Here is an 18,405-nt window from a genome sequence, read left to right as displayed (position 1 = left end):
TATTAATCAAATTCCATTTTTGCAGGAATCTTTATTTGGTACAGCTTACATACCAAGGTCCCTCCCATGTGTTGGAGGTATAATGCTGAATATCATTTGATAGGGTAGAGAAGAGATAAATTACTATTTATGATAGAATGCACATACACATGAATCATACTGAATTTCATTGTGTGCATAGAGTTCCATTTATGGGGAAGAAAGCATTTTCTGATTTTGTTTTAAATGCTTTTCTTGGTAATGCCATGCAAAACTTTTTTTACACCATGACAGGTACAAAGACAAGAGAGCAAAAAAATTAAAAGCAGAGCTCGGAATTAGGCTGCCTGGCTTTCAGTTCTGGCTTTATCACCTACAGCAGTATCACCTGCTTGCTGTATCACCTACTTGCTGTATCACCTACTTGCTGTGTGACTTTGGGCTATTTATCCTTCCCTGTCTTTGTCTCTGTTTCCTCAACTGCAAAATGGGAATAAAAATATTATCAGTTTCTTAGGATTTTTGTCATGTCTAAATGCGAAAATATATGGAACGCTCTTTAGAGCAGCTCCTGGCATGTTGTGAGAACTCAGTAAATATTGGCTATTATTAACATTGTATATCACATACTACTTAAATACAAAGATTGATTTTTTTTGGTGTATGTGTGTGTGTGTATATGTGTGTGTTAGTCCTTAGAACTATGAAGCACTACATAAGGGAAAATACTATTAGCATTCTGTATTCCACACATTTGTCTTTACCAGGTTTAATAATATATCCAGTATCTATCTATGTTCAGTAATATTCCATTTTAGTTGTAGGGATAACAGTGTCAGGTATAAATTGCACAATTAAGAACACTACAGGAGCTAAGCTGTTCAGAAAGTTGCAATGCAAATGCTCTTTCCTGAGAGCCTTGCAAATGCACGATGAGAAAGAATGAGGGTTCCTTAATTTATTCCCTAGTGGGAATCTATCCACATCAGACTCTGCACGTGGACAACCTCTGCTGAGACTCCCTGCCTCATCATAAAGGCTTTCTGGAGAAGGAAATTGATGAGCATTGATTTCATTTTTAAAGGCATCAATACATTATAAGTCCGAGTTAAAAGTAGAAGCATGCCACGTGATTCTTAGAGTATTTTAGAATATTTCTAGTAGAAGTGTGATAATTTACAGACATCTGGAACTAAGTTTACACATCATTGTCAAATGAACTTCTATTACACTAAAAAACTATTTCAAAATTATACTTATTCAGTTTATTCCAAAATTATGAAATTAATTTTTCATCTATTTATTGAAAAATCATTTATTAGGTATTCAGTGTATATTAAGCATCATACTAGGTGCTCGGATACAAACACTGATTACATTTCCCTGGCCTCAAGGATCTGAGCATCTACTGGGGAGAAAGGAAAAAAAACCTTTTCCTTTCCACCCAAACCCATCTTTTTCACAATAGATACTATGTTAGATTTGTATAGGGGGATTGAGAAGGCAGAGAAGAGGTTTCTCATTGAGACAGGGTGGTTGTTACCAAAGACATGCAAGAGTTAAATCTTGAAGGACTGGCTAAGTTAGCGGGTGCATCCATTGGACAAGGGGCTAGAAGCGAGTGGTAGGAGAAGACAGGTGTGCTTGAGGCAAAGGGAACAGTCTGTGGGGAGGCTCAAGTGTGAAACAGCATGAACCACTTGGGAACGGCAGTTATTTCCCGTGGCTGGAGAGCAGGGATAGGTGAGGTTGATAGAGGGAGTTCAGTGCCCCCTCCCAGGCAGGCAGAAACTCGGTGGGTGCTGGGGGAGGTGAGAGGGTAGTGCCAGCGGAGCCTGGATCAGGAGTAGGGGACAAATGTCCTTTGCCCACAGGCCCCAGTGTGCAGAGCCCAAGGTGATGAGGCAGACTGTGCTAGGAAGCAAAGGAGAAACTGAGAAAGTAAGCAGCTATTACATCTGAGGAAGCAGCCAGGCAGTGTTCAGGGTGGGCAGCTGAAAGGAAACCAGGGACTTGGGATGACAGCAGAGGCTCAAAGCTGTGATGGGGATGCGATGTGGAGCTTGGAGGAATTTCCTGAACAGCCAGAATGTAGTTGCAGCAGATTTTTATAGGGCACTTGCAGCCTCCTGAATGGGTGGGGAGGGAGCTGTTAAGGGCACTGATCTGGCTCAGCCACAGATCACGGAGGGCCTCGAACTAAACTGACGAATTTTAACTGAATCCTGAAAGCTTTGGGGAGTCATCGAGGGGTTTTAAGCAGGGCGATGGCGTGATCAGATTTGCGTCTTAAAAAGATCTTGTTGGCTGCTGTGTGCGATGGCTGGGAAACCTGTGAGCTGAAGGCACAGAGAGCAGCTCAGGGGTTTGTTTTGTTTTTTAACAGATGAAAGAGGAAAAGAGCCTGATCTAGGCATTGCTGTGGAAATGGACAGGGAAGGAGAGATTCTGGAGAGAACTGGAAGGTGGAAAGGAGAAGCCTCATTAAAGAGAAAGAGAAGAGAAAGAGCAGAGCCTAGGAATCCACTTAATGCTTCTGAACCAGCTACCTGGGTTAGAAAATTGTGCCATTCCCTGTAGCAGGGAGCACGAAGAAAAGTGTTAAGAAGAGGAAACCTGATTTCAAGGTATGGGTGGGTTGAGTGGAAAAGTCTTGTGGAACAGGTAGATGGATATATCTGGAAAGAGTGCTGCAGAGAAATCTAAAATTTAGAAAAAAGGTTTGTGTTAAGAATAAAGGTCCAGGGTTTTCTGTGGTAGTCGAAACTGATAGGTTTGAATGAAATATGTATTGTGAAAAGAGGAGAGGTCAGGTGGACATTGACATTTCGGAGAAACTGGAGGGAAAAGATTCTTGCAATTGAGAAATAACGGCCAGAAATGGAGAAAGAAAATAAAGAGTGGTGATCAAGGAATAATTTCAAGATAAAGAGAGGGCTGCAGAAGAGTCCAGTGTGATGAATAATTCTACTACAAATGTAAATGATAGGACAAAAATTGCACTGACTTTGCTAGACACTTTACTAGGTTAAGTAGCTCACTTAATCCTCATAACAAATCTGTGAGCTAAATACTATTATTATTATCCCGATGTTACTGATGGAACTGCTGAGGCACAGAGGGGCTAAATGACATGCCCCACATTATGAAATGAATATTGGAATGCACACAGTCAGACTCTAGACTCCAGACACATAACAACCAGCTCTATCAATGTGAAGACCTAATGACAAAAAACCAAGCTCAGCTGCAGTTACCTGAGGGAGGTTCTGGAAGTCAGGAAGTAGAAACAATGATTGATATCTCTCTCAAGGAATTTCCTCTCTAGCCAGGGCTTCACCCTGAGATGGGGTTGAGGAGAGATTTTCTTTTTTGTTTTGAAATTGGAAAGTTTTGAGATCATGTATACAGTGAGTAACTAGAGAGGGTAAAAGTATGGATAAGTGATGAAGCAAGTTCACTGAGGAGCCAGGAGGTGTTAGGATCAAGAAAATGGTAGACATTAATCTTGAACAAATATTTATTGAGCACATACTTATGCTTGGTCCTGTATAGGTGCTGGTAATATAAAGATGCATAATATATGATAATTGCCCACACAGAGCTCAAAGGTGAGTCAGAGAAAGGCATTTTAATATAATATGAGCTCAGAGGGATCACTGATGGACTGACTTTGAGGGAATGGGGAGTGGAGAAATTTGGGAGTGAAAGCTCATTTCCTACCACTTTAGCCCATGGTCTTACACTCCAGTCACACTGGCCTCCTTTTAATTCCTGAATGGGCCTCCTTCACAGCTATTTCCACAATAATAATTATCTTGCTTTTATTTTTGTTTATTGTGTTTCTAGTACTGGATTTAAGTAAACTCCATAAGAGTAGGGACTATATAGGTCACCACTGCCCCTGTAGACCCAGACAATGCCTGGTACATAGGAAATAGTCAATCTGCTTTTGAATAAAAGAATTAACAAAAGGAATAACACTGGGGCAGAATCCTGAAGGGCAGACATTCAGTAAGCAGACAATGTCAAGGTGGGGATAGAGAAGCAAACACACATGTGCAGTGTCATGCCAACGTGAACCAGCATGGTCTAACAAGTGACAACCAAGCACATGGTATATTTGCATCATAACATAAAATGACTGAATGGCAGTGGTGGTGAAGATGGATGGGACAAGGGAAAGTGTGGGTGATTGAGTGGCGTATATGGACCAGGTAGGGAAAGACTCTGTATGCCACGCTAAAAGATTCTGTTGATGATGAATGGTTCACTGAAACATCGACTGTGGAAACCAACTCTTAAAAAAATCAATTCTGTATGAATTTAGCTGCTAAAATAACATTTATGCAAAAATTATGAATAATTGCAAATCTTCTGTTTATTGCATTCTGTTGTGATATTCCAGTTTGCTTGCTGCTGGAATGCAATATACCAGAAATGGAATGGCTTTTAAAAATGGAAATTTAATAAGTTGCTGATTTACAGTTCTAAGGCTGAGGAAATGTCCCAGTTAAAGCAAGTCTATAAAAATGTCCAATCTAGGGCATCCAAGGAAAGACACCTTGATTCAAGAAGACTGATTAAGTTCAGGGTTTCTCTCTAAAGTGGAAGGGCACATGGTGAACACAGTCAGAGTTTCTCTCTCATCTGGAAAGGCACATGGTGAACATGGTGTCATCTGTTAGCTTCTTCTCCTGGCTTCTGGTTTCATAAAGCTCCCTGGGAGACATTTTCCTTTCTCATCTCCAAAGGTTGCTGACTGGTGGACTCTGCTTCTCGTGGCTATGTCATTCTTCTCTGCTCTCTCTGAGTCACTCTCATTCTCCAAAATGTTTCCTCTTTTATAGAACTTCAAAACTAATCAAGACCCACCCGAATGGGTGGGGAGATGTCATCACCTAACCCAGCTTAACAACTACTCTTGATTAAATCACATCTCTGGGGAGATGATCTAATTAGTTTCAAATATACAGCATTGAATAGGGATTAGAAGAAATGACTGCCTTTACAAAATGGGATTAGGATTAAAACATGGCTTTTCTGTGGTACACATATCATTTTAAACCAGCACACTTGATATAATTATGATCATGCAATGCAAACTATTGACCTAATTCCTTCATTAAAAATTTGTTTTTTCTGAAAAACTGAGAATTTCTGTTTAGTGTTGTCACATGTTTTCTTGTGATCACTGTCTAGGAATTCAGTAGTCAGAGAATAAAGGGGTCTTTGTTGTTATATGAAGACATCAATATTCATCAAAACAGTTGGGCTGGTCTTTGTAGATATGGTAATGGAAATCTGAAAGCTTCTTTAACCAAAGTTCAAACAACCTAATTAAATGTTGGTCATTAATAATAATAATAATAACCTTTTTTTTTCTGGTAAGAAATGGCAAATGATAAGAAACAGCAGAAAAAAGAAAACAAGCAACACTCACTGAAGAAACTGGTCTTTATTTTTTATTAATTACTAGATTAGAAAAATGACATTTACTGAGGAAAGTAACAGATCATTTAAAGGAATTGCCAAAAGTCTTTCAAATCTCTAGAGAATTGAAGAAATGAGCTAAATGATCAAAACTAATGTTGGGAGCTAGCATTTTTGCCAATCTGATTGGTTATATGAACTTTTAAACAACAGAATGTGACTATAATTGGCAGAAATATTCTATATATTACATCACTATTTGCTGCTTCAGTCACCGGAAGTCATTTTTATGAGCTGATAATATTGCCTTGATCAGAACTTTGGTAAAATAGCTATCACGAGGTGTATGTAAGGAGGCAATTCACAATTATTACCCTAGATTCAGTCACTTGTCTAGAATATTTATGAGAACATTGCTTTATAATTTGCATACCTACTGACCAAATAAAAAAGAGAGAAAATAAAATCAAGAGCACAAGTAGTGTCTTTTGAACTTTTCAGCAAACTTACTAAATATATTTTGCCTTCTGTTTTGAGGTGCATATGCAACTAAATAGCCTTGTGTTTTGAATTTGCTTGGGAGCATAAATCCATTTAAAAATTGTGTCCTTGTCCTAGATCCTCCACTAGACTGTAGGATCTGCTGTAGCACTTGCAGTTTCTTTCCTTCATTTGGCATGATTGATGAACTAGACCAGCACTGCCTACATATGACTTTTCTGTGAAAGTAGGGTACAAAGAAACTTCTCTTGGCCATTGCTCACTGCAAGACACTAGATGACAAATTCCTAATGGATGAAGATGGTGAATTTTCAGCTTTCACTCGTGGGAGAATGATCATGCACCACTCAGGGGCCAATGAACTATAGCCCATGGGCTCTAGCTGGCCTGCTGTCTACTTTTGTCCATAAAGTTTTATTGGAACACAGCCACACTTATTCACTTACATACTATTTATGGCTGCTTGCAGGCTACAGTGGCAGGGTTGAGTAGTTGCTCCAAAGACTGTGTGGCTTTCAAAGGCTTAAGTTTTTTTGTTTTTTTTTTTGGCTATTTAAAGACCTCATCTCAAGTACAAAATTTCCGTAAATATGCTTCATGAGACAATAGTTAAAGGGGATTTTAGTGAGTGAGGTCAGTAAAAGATCAAATAGGGAAATAATTGGTTAAAAAATTCAATTTTTTTCCTTACTATAGTATTTCTCCAAGTGATTTCTCCGCTAATGCACATCTTGACTCTCTAAGAGGCAAATATTACATTAGTATTATCCCAAATTATTTGACCATCACACCTTTTCCTGGTGGACTATGTGTAGGATTAGTGATCTGTGAAAAGCGCTTTGGGAAAAGCTCTAATATATGTTTCCTTTATGATTTTCTATTTCTAAATTCTGCTTCACTGCTTGAGAGAACTGCCAACTCCTTTTTTCTTCATAGTAGACAGTGTAAGAGTTATTTAACTTAATGTGATGTGCAATCCCTGTATGGATTATTTTGATGTATGACCTTATTTTTAAAGAAAACTTTTTTTCATGCTTTTAAACAATTTTATACTTAACTTGAACATAGTGCATATTGGATAGTTATATAATTGCATGGCTCTTCTCCACTCCACTGAAGTTAGAAAATATTCAAAAGCCAGCTGTATGAATTAACTGCTCTGGAAAAGTTAAATGTGCACCTAGCATCTTCTTGGACATTTTTGAACAGTAGATGGTCCCAAGTTTGCAACTTATCTTTATTTGTGCAGAAGTAGTCATTTACAAGAGAAGCAATATGCATAGGCCATATATTCAGTATAACAGTGTGTTTTTTTCCCATTAAGTGTAAGAAATAATTTAGATCAATACAAAGGAATAACTGAGATTGTGTTTAAATATTTCAATTAAGCTCACTATAGATCACTCTTTTGTGTTAATTTGGGGCTTGTGTTTGTTTCCATTTTCTTCAGCCATAAAATACATGGCATCTCAGAACAAAGGATATAGTATAAACTGAGGGTTTGACATTGGGTACATCCAAGTATAGAGAATGGGATAATCATGAAATTGTAGAGAAGAGTAGTAGGAGTATGCTAGGTGGGTGATGCAGTTAAAAAGAATTTTATTCCTAATATTGCCAAACACTCTGGTCTGTGAACAAAGTGGCTAAAATGTTTAATTTTAGCCTTTTTTTTTTTTCATGGGCAGGCACCAGGAATTGAACCCAGGTCTCCAGTATGGCAGGCAAGAACTCTGCCACTCAGCTATTGTAGCCCACCCTAATTTTAGGTTTTATATATGCTACCAGAATAGAGCTGTACAACACAAAGAGTTAACCCTGATGCAAACTATGGTGTTCAGTTAATAATACAATCATAATAATAATGCTTCAACATTTGTAATGATGAAGGTATCACATTAAGGTAAAATTTTAATAATAGGGAAAACTGAATGTGGGGGATGGTGGGTATATGGGAACTCTGTTTTCTGAATGATTTTTCTGTAAACTTACCACTGCTTTAATTAAAAAAAAAAAAAAAAAAAAAGGCAGGGACCTAGCCCCAGTGGAGATGGTGGGGTGAGATGCATCAGGGCTCCGAACCCCACAGAAGAATGGAACACCAGCAAGAATTGGCAGAAATATCTTTCTCAGGGCTCCAAAAAATAGTTAAAGGATTGCAGTAACAGGATGAGCATCATATCAAGAAAAAGTCTTTTAAGAAGAAATAGAATCTCATGGCACTTCCTGGCGGTTACTCCTCCAGCCCTCCCTAGCTCAGCAATGAGCTAGCCTGCCCTCCTGGTGTGGCTTCCTGGTCCAAGTTCCAGAAGGAGCAGAGAGGCCCATGCTGGGAACATGCATGTCTGGCCAAATCTGTCTGGTGGTGGCTTAAATGACTCCCCATACCAGAACTTACTCTGAATAGAGAAGGCAGCTCCCAGAGCTCTTCTACAGAATGCTGTGGGAGAGCAGTGAAGCCATGCTGCCAGGGACAAGGGATTGCTGACTATAGGACACACAGTGTAATGCTTGGGACCATGAGGAAACTCTTTACTAGGGAAAAAGGAAAAGGGGAAATTTGTAACCATGTAAACAGGGAAATTCCTAGGGTCACATGTACATACCTCAGACCAGATACCTGCACAGAAGAATCAGAGAGACCCCTATGCTTTGGTTTGGATCTCTGCTCATAGAACTCACTGTATGAATATGCCTTGAGGGAAAACAGGTCAATCTGCAAAGACTGGGAAAGGTGTCTCATTTATTCTTTCTTCTTTTTTGTATTAGCTTCTGGTATTCAACTTGCTGGGTATAAATTTAGTGAACAGATGCAACAAAGGCTAAATTTCAACAATTACACATTAAAATGGCAAACTGTCCAAGTTTCAACAAAAGATTATAAAACATACGAAGAAATGGGAAATAATAGCCTGGGCAAAGGATAAGATAAGAGCGTAAGAAACCATCAACAAGGAAGACCGGACTTAGACCATGTCAATATAAGACTTTAAAATATCCTAAATATACTCAAAGAGCTAAAGGAGAACATGGGCAAAGGGCTAAAGGAATTCCGGAAACAATAGATGAACGCAAAGAGAATATCAATAGAGAGATGAAAATTATGAAAAGTAACCAAACAGAGCTGGAGACCACATTACCAGACGTTAAAAATCCCCTAGAGGGGTTCAGCAGCAGATAGGAGCAGGCAGAAGAAACAATCAGTGAATTGAAGATAAGACAACTGAAATCATTCAGTTTGAGGAGCAGAAAAAGGAAAGAATGAAGACAAGTGAGAGAGACTGAGGAAACTGTTAGACACACTAAATGTCTAAATGTGGGAGCCACAAAAGGAGAAGAAAGAGAGAAAGGGGCAGAGAGAATATTCAAGAAAATAATGGATAAAAAACTTCCTGAATTTAATGAAAGATATGAATGTGCATATCCAAGACATTCAAAGAACTCCAGACAAGATATACTGAAATCCCTGATTGGGGATGAGATCTAGTAAGGCTGGAGAAACGTTTTAAAGGGACATTGTTGGGACATATGAAAAAATTAGAATATAGACTCTAAGCTGTATATTAATATTAATTTGTTTGAACTTGATAGTTATATTTACGGTGGTTACATAAATGAATATCCTTCTTCTTAGAACTATGTACCTGGCTGTTTTAAGTGGTGAAGGAGCATGATGTATATAACATACACTCAAGTATCCAGAAAATGATAAATAGATGATAAAGATTGATAAATAGATGATGGAGAGACAAATAGAATGATACAGCAAATGTGGCAAAAAGTTAAAATTGTTGGGTCTGAGTATGTGGGGGGTAGGGTATGTTGGAGTTCTCTGTGTGGCGTTTGTATTATTTTTGTAACTACCCTATAAGTTTGAATGTATTTCAAAATAAAAAGTTAAAAATAAAAGTGGGGAAAATACTTGCCAGTATACTTCTTCAATAAATGTTTTATACTGCTAACACTAGTTTTGTGCTCTATTTAAACTTTATATCTCCTTCTAATATATATTTTACGCCTGGAGGGGGAGTTTAGGCTAGTTGTACAGAGTGTATGGCTGGGTACTGGAAAGCTCTAACACTAATACCTCATATCCAAAATAGGTGGTATTATATCTCCTTCACAGATATGTGTAAGAATTAGGTGAGATAATATGTGGAGCATTATACGATAAATAGAGTAAGTAGATTGAAATAATATCTATTATTAGTTTGTTATCATCAGTGCTTTCCACATATGAAGTATTTAATGTTGTTAAGTAAATTGCAGGGTTTTAATGTGGAGAAAACTAGCCTTGTTTGAGAAAATTTAAAGATGATGTGTCTTATTGTCTTAATAGTAGAAATCTTCAGGATATTATGGGATGCAATATGAGACTATTATGAAACTTAGTCATTTGAAATGAGGTCAAGACATTCTAAATAGGGTAATCATATACATTTGGCCATCAGCTAATTCTAGTTCGGTTTCTACCATTAAGCTACTAGACTGAAAATTTATATTTCAATTGGCTCAAAGTCCCATGCATTCATTTAAACACAAAATCCTATGCATTTATTTAATTATATTAAATTAAATAAACTATAGTGAAATCATAGTTTTATTTAATTTCTGAATTAAATTAGACCCCACAGTTGGCCATTGAGGAGCATTATGAATTTATTAGCATGAATTATATTAGTGTCTGTTTCCCACACTGCAGTATAATTTCCATGAAGGCAGAGACTTTATTTGTATTGTATGCTTGGCACAAAAAGAAGGGTCTCACAAATATTCATTATAACAATGAATTTCAATTACCACTGGAAACTCCTTCAACTGACCAAAATAAGTCAGAAATTTATAATTTATTTTATATAAGTAAGTATATCCATAGTTACTGCTTTGATTTTGTGATGATTCTAAATTAGGGGTCAGCCACTATAGGCCACAGGCAAAATCAGGCAGGCCCCATTGCCTCTTTTCATAAGCCTTGCCAGGTAAGAACGGCCTTTACATTTTTTAATGGTTTTTTTTTTAAATCAAAGAATACTATTTAGTGAAGTGAAAATTATAGGAAATTCAAATTTCAGTGCCCATAAATCATTTTACTGGACTAGAGCCATGCTTATTCATTACTGCATTAACCATGGCTGATGCTACCTTGCAATGGTAGAGTTGAGTAAACACAGTGAAGACTGTATGGCTCCCAAATTAAAATAGTTCCTATCTGGCCTTTTACAGAAAAAGTTTTGCTAACACCTGCTCTAAATCAAGCAAAAAAGAGATAATAAGCTGTTCAAGTTACTTATGCTTTTGAAAAATTAAGATAAATGACCACACGCATATTGTAGTTCTCTATTTAATGATAAATTATATTTAGATAATTTATAATCAGTCATAATCCTAAAGTTGAGATCTTAAGAAATCTTTAAACGAAACCTCCTCATATGAAAATGAACCAGTATTAAACAGAATACTTTTGCTTAATGTCAAATAAAATAATTCATATTTTAAAACTTTTTGTTTTCACTTATATGTCCTTAAAATGACTCATATGAATGTATAATTATGAATATTCTTGAAGGTAAAGGCATTTAGAGCTTAAAGTCTAAATGCAGGCTTTTTGAAAGTAGAATTATTCCAGTAATTTCAGAAATTTTCTTTCCTTTCTTCTCTTTTTTGCCTAATCTCAGCTCATAAGCCTTAAGTCAGTTAATTATCACAATTAAAAAAGAAAAAGGCTTTGGATAATCATAATAATATAAATGACCATATTTACTTGACTAATATGTTATATTTTCATTTTCCCCCCAAATAGTCACATACATTATAGAATGCTGCCAAACTTACTCTAAAACTTTTTAAGTTAGGAAATGGTATTAAGTTTTCTTTCTTGTAATTGATATGAGGGTGGCAATAATAGAGATGAAGAAATTTTTAATATTACTTTATTTTCTAAGCTGCTAATTCCTTACTAAAGTCAAGAACTGTCTACATGAACAGACAGGTAGAAGATGAAAACGTGCTCTTGAACTTTAGAAGTTGAAAACATGAACAACTGGAATTCAATTGTTTTTTAAATTTTGAAAATTAAACCATAAAGTAGCATGTGACCATTTTCACGTGGAGTAAATAGGTGCACACAAACTATTAGGATAAAGAGTGCTCTAGTTTGCTGCCTACTGGAATGCAATATAGCAGAAACAAAATGGCATTTAAAAAGGGGAATTTAATAAGTTGCTAGTTTACAGTTCTAAGGCTGAGAAAATGTCCCAATTAAGACAAGTCTATAGAAATGATCAATTTAAGGCATCCAGGGGAAAACACCTTGGTTCAAGAAGGCCGATGATGTTCAATGTTTCTCTCTCAGCTGGAAGGGCACATGGCAAACATGGCAGTGTCTGCTGGTTTTCTCATGGCTCTACTAAAAGGGACTTTCTCCAAAATGTTTCATCTTTTAAAGGATTCCAGTAAGCAACTCCACCTTCCATGGGTGGAGACACACCTCCATGGAAATCATCTAATCAAAAGTTACCACCCACAATTGGGTGGGCCACATCTCCATGGGAACAATCAAAATGCTCCCACCCAGTAATATTGAATGAGGATTAAAAGGACATGGCTTTTCTGGAGCCCATCACAGACTCAAACTGGCACAAGGAGATTTTGAAAAGGAGATGAAATCTAATTTTCCTTATTGAAATCTACATGCACAAATTTGTGTGATCCTAGATGTTCCAAAATTGCATAGCCTTGTAATGTTACTCTTCTTTTAATATATAATGAAAGTCCCAAGGTTCTCTTTATACACATAGAGGAATCTTGGGTTACCTCCTAATATTCTCAGAGATTCATGGGGCGCTAAGATTCTCCTTAGTTACCTCTTGCTTCTTGTGTGTGTGTGTGTCTGTGTGTGTGTGTGTGTGTTCTTCCACTGAATTTTACATTTCACAAAGACCTTGAATTCTTTTATCTGATTCCAGAGTAGAATAATGCCAGTCCTCCTTCCCCTTTTTGCCTTTTCCTTTTTCCAAAGTTGCAGTGGGCAACAGACTCTTTTATGACTAGAGCTTTATTGTCAGTTTAGGACTGTGTGTGTGTGTGTGTGTGTGTGTGTGCCGAGTGTGAACAAATTTATGTGGAATATTAGATATTAGTCATCATTATCATAAAACTCTTGGCAGTTCCAGTCATAAGGAATTTTTCATTTCCTTAGTATCTTTGATAACTGCTTCTACCAATTTTTTCCCTCCCTAATAGAAACTGTATTAGTTCAGGCATATGCTAAAATGCTATAACAAAAAGAATAAAAAAAATAGTGATTTAAAAAGTACAGTGGCTCAGTGGCAGAGTTCTCGCCTGCCATGCCGGACACCTGAGTTCGATTCCTGATGCCTGCCCATGCAAAAAAATAAGTAAAGTAAAGGTTAATCTAGAGTTAAGTGATCCAAAGCTAGTAAGTAGACATTGCCATCCTCAATATGTAGCTGTCTTCTCTAGAGTGGCTGTTTCAGTTTGTTTTAGCTTGCTAAAGCTGCCGAATGCAATATACCACAAATGGAATGGCTTTTTAAAAAGGGGAATTTTATTAAGTTGCAGGTTTACAGTTCTAAGGCCATGAAAATATCCAAATTAAGGCACCAATGAGAGGTTACCTTTACTCAAGAAAGGCTGATGCTGTCCTTAACAGCTCTGTCAGCTGGGAAGACCTGTGGCTGGTGTCTGCTGGGATCTTTAGGTTCTGGACACCTCTTTGAGCTGGGAAGACACATGGTGACATCTGCTAGCTTTCTCTCCTCAATTCATGAGGCTTCCCCAGGGGCCTCTCCCTTCTACATTTCCAAAGATCTCTGGCTGTGTGAGCTCTATTGGTTCTAAAAATTTTTCTAAAGTGGTTCCCTCTTAAAGGACTCTGATAAGCAAGCCCACCTGGAATGGGAGGAGACACATCTCCATGGAAACCACTTAATCAAATGTTAACACCCACGACTGGGTGGGTCACATCTCCATGGAAACAATAAAAAAAGATCCCACCCAGCAATACTGAATGAGGATTAAAGAACTTGGCTTTTCTGGGGTACACAACAGATTCAAACTGGCACACAGCTGTTATCATCTTGTAAGCAAAGGAGGAGAAAAGGGCATGGGAGCATGTGCTGGTATGAAATAGTTATGTACCCCAGAAAAGCCATGTTCTTCTAATCCTAACTTGTTGGGGCAGAACTATTGTTGGGTGGGACCTTCTGATTAGGGTGTTTCCATGGAGATGTGACCCCCCCCCCCATTCATGGTGGGTCTTAATCTTTTTACTGGAGTCCTGTCTGAAGAGAATAAAAGGCAGAAAACATGGAATAAGTTCAGAGCCGACAAAGAGAGCAAAGAGATGAAACCGGACACAGACATTTGGAGATGCTAAGCTAAGAGATGAAACCCAGAGTCTGCCCAGAGAAGCTGAGTGAGGATCCACAGACTCTTAGAGAAAAGTCCACTGGAAACGAGCTGAGAGAGCCACCTGAAACCAGAAGTCGGGTGAGAGGGTCTGCAGACATTGCCTTGTGCCTTCCCCTGTGTCAGAGGACCCAGAAGCCATCGGCCTTTCTTGAGGGAAGGTGTCCTCTTGTTGATGCCTTAACTTGCTCATTTTAGTAACCTGAGAGCTGTAAGTTTGTAACCTAATAAATCCCCTTTGTAATAGCCAATCCATTTCTGGTATATTTCATTCCAGCAGCTTTAGCAAACCAAAACAGAGCCCATGTACATGCTTTTTTATGGACAAGTTCTCAAATTCACAAATATTCACTTGTGCTTTCATCTTATCACCTTAAAACCTAGCAAATGACAATACCAACCACAGGGTATGCAAGCTATAACTGAGAGGATGAGTGCCACATTTAAGTCAGTCCTAAGGAAAGAGTGGATATCAATCGAAAACTAGGAGTCTTTGTCAAACAATGGTACTGCCAGTTTATGTATCAATCTATGTTGATCAATTGATAGATGTGGATGTAAATACAGATTTTTCTTCTTTTCTTTGCATGGACAGGCACTGGGAATCCAACCCTGGTCTCTGGCATGGCAGGCATGAACTCTGCTGCTGAGCCACCGTGGCCTGCCCAGATTTTCCTCTTTTTACTAAGAAAAAAGTTGCATAGATATAAATGTGTTCAGGCCAGTGATACCAAAATATTTCTATAATATCATAAACAAACAACCAAATATTCATAAACACTCTTTCTATAAGCTGACTTTAAGAACATTTCTTAACTTTGAACCACTTCTCATGAAATAGATCTAAATTAATATACTCCAGGCTGGAAAGGATCTAGGAATTTAGGCCAGTTCCATATAGGCCCACAGATAAACAAGAGGGAACCTATAGATTCCAGTTTATTAGGGAAGAGAGATTTACAGGTTCTTGAAGCAAAAAAATATTTTAAAATATTATAGATCTAAAATAACCCTTAATAAAATTGTTAGTCAGTTTCGATTCCTGGTGCCTGCCCATGTGAAAAAAAAAAAAAAATGTTAGTAAGTCAAATGTACCAAAATTAAACATGGTTAATTTAATGATATAAACAATCTGGTTTGAAAATTTTTTGATAGAAGGATGAAGAGTCTAAGGAGGGCTAGTGATTGCTAATACTACTGGGTTTATTTTCAAATGCTTTTTAAAAATTAGCCTGCAATCTTTAGGAAACCTAGTATTCTGTACACTTAATTAACACACATTCAGGTGCGTTTCAGTAATTTTCAAGGATAAACTCAGTTAGTAGAAGTCATTAATTTCTAAATTTTAAGTGATTGCACTGGCCATGCCTTTGCTTGGATGAATAGTTCCTCTAGTGAGTCTCTTAATATTAGACTGTTCCTTGAAGTTTTAAACTGACTTATTAAGAGAAAAGGCTTGAGTGACAAAAATCATATTACCAAGTCATCTTTTCCATTTACTATTAAGCTAACAGTGGAAGCCTACTGTTTCATATTATTAACAATGCCCAAAGTCAAAGGTTTATGATTAAATGAAGGCTACAAAGCACTGCCATATTGAAAACATCATTTAAACTTTTTTAGAAGAACAGAAATCAAAGACTAGGATCAAAGCCCAAGAGAAAATTTTATTTAATCATATTTGAATTTCTGTTTGGTTTCATTTAACCCTCAGGTTTTGTTGTTGTTTTTTATTTCTCCCTTTCTGATAAACTTTTGCCCTCTAGCCTGCTGTGAGTCGAACAATGAATCAGCCCCGCAGTGGTCCCTAAACTCTCTAAGTGACTCTTCCTGAGCCATTCTCATTTAGCTTCCTTAAGTAGCATGAAAATCTCCTTTCTACCTCTCCCCCCAGGAATCCCACGTAAAGCATCGCACTCGACGTCATGTAGAGAGGAAATCAAGAAACACAGGGCCCATCTGTGTACAACTTGCACGCTGGCTGGAAGAAATGACTGCTCACCAGTGTGAATGAATGGGAGTCCTCCAACTGGCCACCACTCTTCCCCATGCTGTGTGAGTACTGCGGCAAAGATCTGAGGCTTCCAAAGGGTGAGGGTCCCCAGACTGGCCTCTTCCAGGGCTCAGAATGGGAACCAGTACAATTTTCAGGGACTGGCATAGGCTGTGAATCTGCTTGTTGGGCTGGCAAAGTCTTCGTGCTTTATATTTCTGGTTTTTCATCAAAAGAAGAAGAAAGACAAAAAGGAAGGAAAGTACCAAGGCAGCGATTTAAACCTCAGGATTGAAGATTCGATACTGCTCTTCTACCTCCTCCCCACCTTTTTTGACAGGAACCTAAAGTCTCACTTTTCAGATGTAGTTTCACCGCTTTTTGTCAACTCCTTAGCCTGTGAGGACTGAACAGGTTTTCGTCTAGGAATCAGGCTTCAAATTCTAGGAACATCAGTGATTCTAAAAGGTGACAAAGCATTAGCCAAACCCTCCATACTGCCTTTTACTAAGCCTACATTCTCAGTGGGAAATTCAGGGCTGTGTGAGATAGCATTGGTCTTAGCGTCCTAGGACAGTATTTAGTGGCATATGCAGTCATTCATTTACTTGATCAGAATCAGAAGGTTATGAATCCAAAAGCTGGGAGTGGAATATGCAATTTAACCTGCTCACTAGCAAAGGTGCATGTTTTACAGATGACATGCCTGAATATCTTCTGTGAAAAATACTTGCCCTCTCCATCTTCTGCCTTCCACCCACATGCTTGCTTTCCCCTTTTAATTAGCCAAAAGCCCATTCCTGACCTTTGCTCTTTTTACTCTGATTATCTACTCTGTTCGCATCTCTTTTTCCCCTGCCACAATCAATCCTTGCAACTACCTCCTAATTAGCACATGGTAAGTCTCCACAATAAAAATACGTATTTACTAAGTCATACACAGGCGTTTTGTCATATAAATCTCCAAGGTGGTGAAGGGTCTCTATTATCTGTCACTTAAATGACAGTAAAGTTAATTACAATTGTCACCTGTGGTGTTACTATGTCTCTCCTTAGTAGTTATTTATTCTCATTCATGCTATAAATTTCTGTTGATAAGTTCATGTTTGTTCTTCTTTCTGAAAAGGAAGGTGCCAAAACTCCCAGGATTTCCTTTCTTCCTTTACCACTTAAATTTCTAATTGTGATAGAAATAGACAGATTAATTTTAAAAAGCTTTTTTAATAAATCTATTCATTTATAGGTATTTCTACTGATGTTTTCCTCTGGTCAGCAGGAGGTCATGCTAAACATTGATTTATAGAAAAGCAACTGTAACTGTATCTGTAACGGTTTTGCACCATGATTTTGGCTCAGAAATGACACCTTGTGTAAAAGTCAAGTATTCATTGGCAGAATTTGAGACAATGTTGCTTAATTAGTGAATGTGGTATCCATCAACTTGGTTTTAAGATACCAATATTTCTTCTAGGTTGAGATGCACAAAACCAGTGAATATCCCTAACCACTCTTTCTATAAGCCCGTTGTGGCAGTGCCATAAACAAATAATAGCATAATTGTCATTTGGCATGATATACATTTTGCAATCTATAACTCCTTGTTACAGAAGTTTTTCTGAACATCATTTCTCTGTGTTGTCTTCTCTAACTTCCAAGGGATGAGTAACCTGAAATTCAATGGTAAGTACCCAAGACACAGCTACCAAATGAAAGAGGAAGGGGATTTCCATGTAGCAAAATCTATAAAGGTAAAAATGTATTAAACATCAAGTTAGGTATTCCTGTTGCTTAGATTATTATGATTCAAAGCCAAGCTTCTCACTCAATAACAAACTTCTGGTTGCAAATATTAACCTGTCCTGCAAAGTCTACTTAAGGGTTTTTGTGCCTGAAGTGAAACGTCTTGTGAGACTCAAAGTACTTTCTTCTTCTGGTTGAAAAACTAGTAGTTCCATCTCAGTATTTAACAATTGCTGATATAAAACAGTGAATTTGAGCTTTCAACTTGGTTAAAGGCACATCTAGCTTAGAGAAAAGGATATTTTAGCATGGAGAAAGGATATTATATT

Source organism: Tamandua tetradactyla, chromosome 11 (assembly GCF_023851605.1).
Source record: "Tamandua tetradactyla isolate mTamTet1 chromosome 11, mTamTet1.pri, whole genome shotgun sequence".
NCBI classification, from domain to species: Eukaryota; Metazoa; Chordata; class Mammalia; order Pilosa; family Myrmecophagidae; genus Tamandua; species Tamandua tetradactyla.
Note: the sequence above shows the minus strand (reverse complement) of the source record.